Source organism: Aulostomus chinensis, chromosome 23 (genome assembly GCF_037954235.1).
Source record: "Aulostomus chinensis isolate RoL2024-O1b breed Wild chromosome 23, RoL_Achi_v1.0, whole genome shotgun sequence".
In the NCBI taxonomy this organism is placed as follows: Eukaryota; Metazoa; Chordata; class Actinopteri; order Syngnathiformes; family Aulostomidae; genus Aulostomus; species Aulostomus chinensis.
In genome coordinates this window covers 21,111,153-21,117,851 of record NC_141342.1, presented here as the reverse complement: position 1 = coordinate 21,117,851, position 6,699 = coordinate 21,111,153, and the positions used below count along the sequence as shown (strand labels likewise).

Sequence of the window (6,699 nt, the reverse complement as noted above, 5' to 3'; positions counted from 1 at the left end):
TGATGTACTGAAGAGACGCCACCAGAATGCCAGACTCGTACCCCCTCAACCTGTCAACCTTTGAGGCATTCAACGATGTTTCTGTCCCTGCCGGAAACGTCTTTTTCTCAGGCGTCAACCTGATTTGTCATCCTGGAGGTTTATGTCATCCCTCTTAACCTGCTGTGAGAGGCGATCTTAGTAACCAGCTCTTCGAAACCCTGTGCTTCTTAGCTTGTCATGAGCAGGTACTTTTCCTGCCGTCTGCTGGATTACATGAGTCGTGCACAAATGATGGTGATGAGGAAAAACCTGCTGTTCGATGTCTGTGTACGCGTCCGCTAAAGAGCTGACAATAACAGGCTGGTGGTGATTAATGCTGACAGGTGCTGGCGTTTTATGGATGCTAATGGCGCTCAGTGTGTGTTTGCCACCATCACCTGGCCTAATGCCCCCGCTGTTGCCCCTCCTTAGTCACCAACTTGTCGTGTGGCTGCACTCACGTCTCCATAGCAACCAGAGGTGTGTGAGGCCAGGTACAAAAAAGGTGGGAGGTCTTCAGTAGGATGCTGATGTGGCTGAGTCGATGTTTACTCCAGGATTTATTTATTTGTTTATTCATTATTGTTATTATTTATTCCTTTTCCTACTTAATTAAGGTGAAGGTTCTCAAAACGTGGCCAAGGCTAATATTAATCAAAGGTTCTCATTTTATGCATCGGGTTCTGTTGGTTCTATTCTTGGGTTCCGGTTCACCTGTAGCAGGGGGAGCTTTATAGGGGTAACACGCCAAGTGAGTGAGCGGGTGACGTCAGACCAAAGTCCCGGCAAAACTCCGGGTGCTTCTGCTGAGGTAAGAAGTGTCGTCATGCTCTGTCGCTATCTTTTAAAATACGCGCTTCAACGGTTACGTCATGTGGTTGAATCTGTGCGCGAGCGCAACGACGGCCCTCCGTTCACGCGCTGCCGTGTTTCCGTTGGGTTTGATCGCCAAAGTGCGGCTGTGTGCTTTGTGGCGGCCGCCCTGTGCTGTGTGCGCAGGCGCGTCCTGAGGGCCGAATGTTTGGAGACGTGCTTGTGTTGCACGTCATGTGAAACTTGAGTTTGGGCAGAGCTGTGACGTCAGGGAAGGGCGCATTTTTCAGTTCCTTTATTGTCCTCTGTTTTCCGTCTTGTTCTTTCCATGGAGGTCACAGGGGCGTCAGTTTGATGTGCACGTCTCTACTTGACTTAGATGAGTTTTCTAAAGTTCTTATTTATTTTATTTGACCATACATAATAAGGTAAAAAACTACAACAATGGCTGCTCTTGTGGAGGCAGACTGCTTCGTACCTGCAGCCCAGGTGTGTCCTGACTCTGCTGACTCCGCCCTGTGCTGTCTTTGCAGGATTGCAAGCAACCTTCAGTTCTTGGTGAGGTCACCCTGCTGTCTGTTAGCAACCGTTCCACAGCCGCTACGGCGAGATGCCGCGGTCGTGACCACGTCATCTCTGCTGAGGAATCCTCGCCATGCAGAGTGGCGGTAATCTGGATTAATGAGTTTGGTGTTGAACTGTCATCTTGTTTTCAGCGCTCCGCACCAGTGGGGATTCCTGAATGACTGAGAACTCCCAGGATGCAACGCGGTCCCTGCGGTCGCATGACAGCCCTGAGGCCTTAAAAGGATTCCCTGGGAGGCCCGTCGTGGCCCAGAGGTACCAGTTCTAGTCAACAAGTCCTCCAAGCATTGAGTCCTGCTGTCAGACCTCAACGCCGATGTTTCGTCTTCTCACCCAGCTGGGCTTTGATGTCTCGTTCGGTGATGGAGTCATCGTTTCTGCGTCATTTCCAGGTGAAGGGAAATCCGTCTCTGCCAGCGTAACTTCAGAGCACTCAGAGTCCACGCCTCCGCCGGGCACCATCAGCCCGACTCAGCGTTGAACCCTGACACTCCCTACTCTGTTACAGGGTCCCATCCCAGAACTGACCCGGTTCCTCCTGGGTCCACACTGCACCCCTGCAAGTTTGGTACGAGTCACCCTGCCAACATGTGAAGGAACGAGCGGACGGCGCAGCGACTGCACCTCCTTGGTGGAGGTAAAAATATAGAACGAAAATTTCAACTGGTGAGTTAAAATAATGAGATAAGTAGAACTACCACATCATGGCCGCACGTGAGAGTGACCTTGACCTTTGACCTTTTGAGTGCCAACATCTTTTCAGTTCATCGTTGAGTCCCGGTGGACGTTTGGGCCAAGCCCCTGGAGACGTCTCTGAGGGAAAGGAATGAGAGGACAGACGACTCAAAGAAGGCCCGCACGGTGAGGAACCACCGTGCTAGGAAGTGTGTCCTCCTCCTGTTGCTGAGAACTCGTACCTTCTACTGATCGGGTCCTGAGGTCACATGACATGGAAGCTATTGAGAAAAGAATTTTGTCAGACAAAAAAAACAAAAAAATTACACATTTTGAACGAAAACATTGCTGAACAAAATAATCCCCCGTCTACCGGAGCCGCACCTCTGGGTGGCAGGTAGCATGAGAGACCTGTGGTGCATCCTGGCACCGGGAGACGGAGGGAGAGAAACGCTCCTCTTCTTCCATCAATGGAGTCGTTTGTCTCTTCAGCAATGCCCCCCCACCCCACCCCCCCCAGAGCCTTCACACAGGCGCTCGCTATCGGGGAGAGGCGCTGCTTTGTTTGGCCTTGCGTTCACTCGCTGCTCAACCATCGGCGCGTCTGGACACACCAATGTGTTTCTTCATTGTGAAGGAGCTAATCTGGAGACATCTGAAATCCGCCCTCGGGACACGGCTTGAGCTGCCTCAGCCGCGTTTGATGTTTTCCTCAGAAGTGTGCAGTTGTCAGAGAGACAGACAAATATCCAGAACGTCTGCTGCCATTTGTCACTTCCACGTCACGCTGGGTTCTGTTCAGCCTACGTCTCCGACTGCCCTCTAGCTAGTGTGTGTCTTCAGAATGAGGAGGGACGTTTCTCTTCCTCGTTCATCAGGGAGACTTTGATCTAACCCTTTAGTGAATGGCTCCGAACACTACAACTCCCATGAGCCTCAGCAGCTTCTCGTAACTGGCGCTCTTATTGTGGTGTTGAGACAGACCTTCAGACCCCTGAACAGATGCAGTCAAACTCACTGAGCAGAACTCCATTCAGAAAACCGGCATTTTAAAAGTGGTTAGTTTGTGACTCCAGGACGCAGCCAGGTGTATGTAGCACGAAGCTAACGGAGACCGATCCGAGGTCATGGCAACACCCAGACTGGGGCTCGCGGTCCAGTCGGCCCTCAGCCGTGTGATCAGTCCCGCTCCTCAGACCAGGAACAAGTTAACCTGAAACAAAGATGTGAAAGGTCGGAAAACCTGGCGTCTCCTCCTCCGTGTTCAGGATGGCCGCACAAACACTGCCAGCGTTGAAGAGCAAAGATGTCCTGCTGCTTTTGAGCTGCTTTGATTTGAAGGAGGAATGTTTAGAGGAACGCTTCCTTGGTCACTGCGAGCCGTGTGGCAGGAAGCATTTTTGGAGAGATCTGCCATTGTTTCTCTTGTGTCCGGCAGCTTTTTTTAGCATGTTTATGGAAATTAACCAGTCGGGCTCATCAGCGAGTTTCGCAGCTCGATGTTATTTTCCACTCGTGCCTCTCATCAGTGCGTAACCGGGGCGACACCCTTCCACACCTCACGTGCTCCCATCAGCTTTTCAGAGACCAAAATATCTCATGTATCATGTCAGGGAGCAGACCAGAGCGCTGTCACGCCATCACGCCATCACGCCCGTCACCAGCAGCTCCAACTGTGTCAAAGACTTGTGAACTTGCTCAGGACAGCTGACCTTTGACCTTGTGATGCTTCACCTCATGATCTCTGTTGCGATGTGGTTTGTGATCGCGGCCGTCCGAAGCACAAGCCGTCTTTGTTTGCGGCCTCCGGGATGTTTCTGAGTTTGCTCTTTTGATCTTTAAGACAAATATGAAGCTGTTATTTCCACACAAAAGCTGGATGTCAGACCATCCAGCTGACGATGGCGGCGGTGGGACCCGGGGTCACAGATGCGGACGCCGGCAGGTTCTCAGCTGTGCTGGAGGTCATGGCAGCCTTCCTGTCTAAATGGGTTAACACTTCTATAATTTGAATTATCAGCAATTTTGTCATTTCCAAAAAGAACTCTTCATTTCTCTCCATGTGTGAACTTTGTAAACGCTGTCCTAATGAGCTCATGTTCTCAAGAACGTGTTGACCCGTCACGAAAACTGTGGCGGCGTCTCAGAAAAGGAGGAGCACGTTCGGTTTCCGCCAGCTCATCTGGAGCGAAAGAAGCAAAGATGGCGTTGGAGGCAACGTGGCTCTGACAGGAGAAGAAGAGCGACCCAGTTTGAATTGTCCTTCTGTGCCAGCTGACGGTGGACGTGTTGCTGTTGCCTGGGGACGAAGAGGACGAAGGGAGTGTCGGTGAAGACGCCGGCGGCGGGACAGCTGGTCAGTGACCAGGCTTCAACGTTGACCAACCTCAGGTTAGGGAATATTTCTGTGAGACTGAGGTCGTTTTTTTTTAAACGTGTTTTTTGTTTCCATCTCCTTCAGAATGAAAATACAAAGATGGAAACCCGATGATTGTTTATAAAATGATGATGTGGTCATGTGGCGGACAGTCGCCAGTTTTCAGGCGATTTGACGCTCTCAGGACGCCAAAGGCAGCAATGCTTTTGCAGGAATGGAGCTCCGCCCCTCCAGAGGTGGGTCAAAACCGACCTCCTGGCCCAAAATCACAATAAGACGCTTGTTTTTATTTTCTTCCCGTAAATTCGCCAGCCATCCGTTTATCACATGACAGTTCACCTGTACCAGCTGGCGACCATCACAGCCGCAGAGCGCCGCTGTACTTCTGCTCAGTCATGGAAACAGGAGCGCGACTGAGACAATTACAGGAAGTCGGGAGCATCCAGCCTCGCTAACCTTTCCATAAAACACCCGGAGAGGTGGAGGGCGTTATTTTCAGAGGCTCTTTGCAGGAGTGTCGAGTTGCAGCGCAGTTGTCCTGCCCTTCCTGCTGCAGCAGCGGCCCGAACACCTCTCTGGAATCCGTGGATGACACTGGAAGCGGGTCAGCGGAGTCTAAAAACGGACATCGGTTATTGTCTCCCGTCCGTCACACCCTTTTTCCCCTCGCGCACAGCTGTTTCACACCAGGCGTGTGACAGCTGGTTGCCGGGAGAGTGCACGTTTCAGAGGTCAGAGTGGCGTGGAAGCACACAGAGCGGTGGGAAATCCCAGGGCGGGAGGATCTGGCTGTGATGATGGTCGAATCAGTCTGTCAGCTCCCTAAAACAGCAAGATAAATAACTTTCCTTTGCTGCCTCTGTTATGGTTGCTTCCCTCTTAGAGTGGGATGGACGGTTGCGCCAGCAAACGACGCTCTTACCATGGCGGCGTTCCTTCCGCTCCTCGCTCAGAGACCAGGATTCTACTTTTATGACCTGAAACACTGTAGGAACCACAACGTTATTAATTCATAATTATAATTATTAATGACTGTGCATCTGTTTCGGTGTTTAAGGTTGTTGTTATTGGGATTGCGTCTGAAACAGGATGTGTGCCTCGTGTAAAAAAAAAAAAAAAAAGCCATGTTTCAAGAAAAAAGTCCCGTTGATATGAAGCAAAGTCATGAATCCTGGACGAGGAGATATTCAGCCGAAGAGAATAAACCAGGTGATGCAGTGAGCACTTCCATCACAAGATGGCGGTTTAGGCAACGCTGCAACTGACCGAGGAGGAGAAGACTCGACAGAAAAGTTTGTTTTGGTCGTCTGTGGCTGTTTACTGGTGAAAATGACTTTGCTGGCACAGGTTGTGATTGATTTTGATGGCGGCGAGCGTTGGAAATGTCAGGACACGCGTCAGGAACAGCTGATCGGTCACGTGAGCTCACGATGCACCTCGTCAGAGTTTGTTCAGATTCGTGTTTCCGTCTCCTGCTTGGCACATTTACTCCTTTCAGCCAAAGGCTAGAAGACCCACAGGAGCCGGGAGAGATTCTTGTGAACTGAAGGTGGCTTTTGCTCATTCCAGCAACTGATCAGCACATGATTGACATGATGATTGACATGATGATTGACAGGTGATGGACGCCCGACCCACACCTCCTCAGTCCTACACGCCTGAACAGGTCGTGTGCTGCTGCGTCTCACACCACTCGGTAGTTTCCTGACGTAGACAATAGTCTCAGTAGGTTTTGGCCTCAACAACAACCAAGACGACAACAGCGTAGCGTTAGAGAGACGCGCTCAGCACAGGAAGGAACTCAGACGTAGAAGCACTTGGAGAATCGTGATGTCACAGACGAGAAGCGACGTACTTCTCTGGATGCAACTGCACAACTCCTGCCACTAATAGCACTGCTACTACTAATGCTGCTGCCATTACTACTACTACTACCGCTGCTACCCCTACCGCTACTACTGGTACTACTACTGCTACTACTAGTACCACTACTGCTGCTACTGCTCGCACAACTGCTACCGCTAGCACAACTGCTACTACAGCTACTACTTCTGTCACCACCACTGACCCCCCCAGCCCGACTGGGGCCCTGCTGAGTTAAAAAAAAAACATCAATCCAGACAAACTTCTCTGGTTTTGCAGGAATTGAAGTGTGGGTGGCGTTGAGTCAGCCTTTGTTTTGACGGTGGCGTGAGTTCGTTGTCGTTTGGTTGCTCTCACCTTCTGTG

At 50.9% G+C, this 6,699-nt stretch overlaps 1 long non-coding RNA gene across 2 annotated transcripts; it reads left to right on the top strand.

Moving 5' to 3' along the window:
- The first annotated feature begins 729 nt into the window (after positions 1-729).
- LOC147240035 (uncharacterized) lies at positions 730-6,484 on the top strand. Of its 2 annotated transcripts, XR_015111614.1 has the most exons (6): positions 730-832; positions 1,551-1,674; positions 1,757-1,811; positions 1,928-2,085; positions 2,183-4,450; positions 4,556-6,484. It is a non-coding gene; the product is annotated as an uncharacterized LOC147240035 (long non-coding RNA). The 2 variants fall into 2 exon arrangements; XR_015111613.1 differs by having other exon boundaries at positions 2,183-6,484.
- Positions 6,485-6,699: the final 215 nt, after the last annotated feature.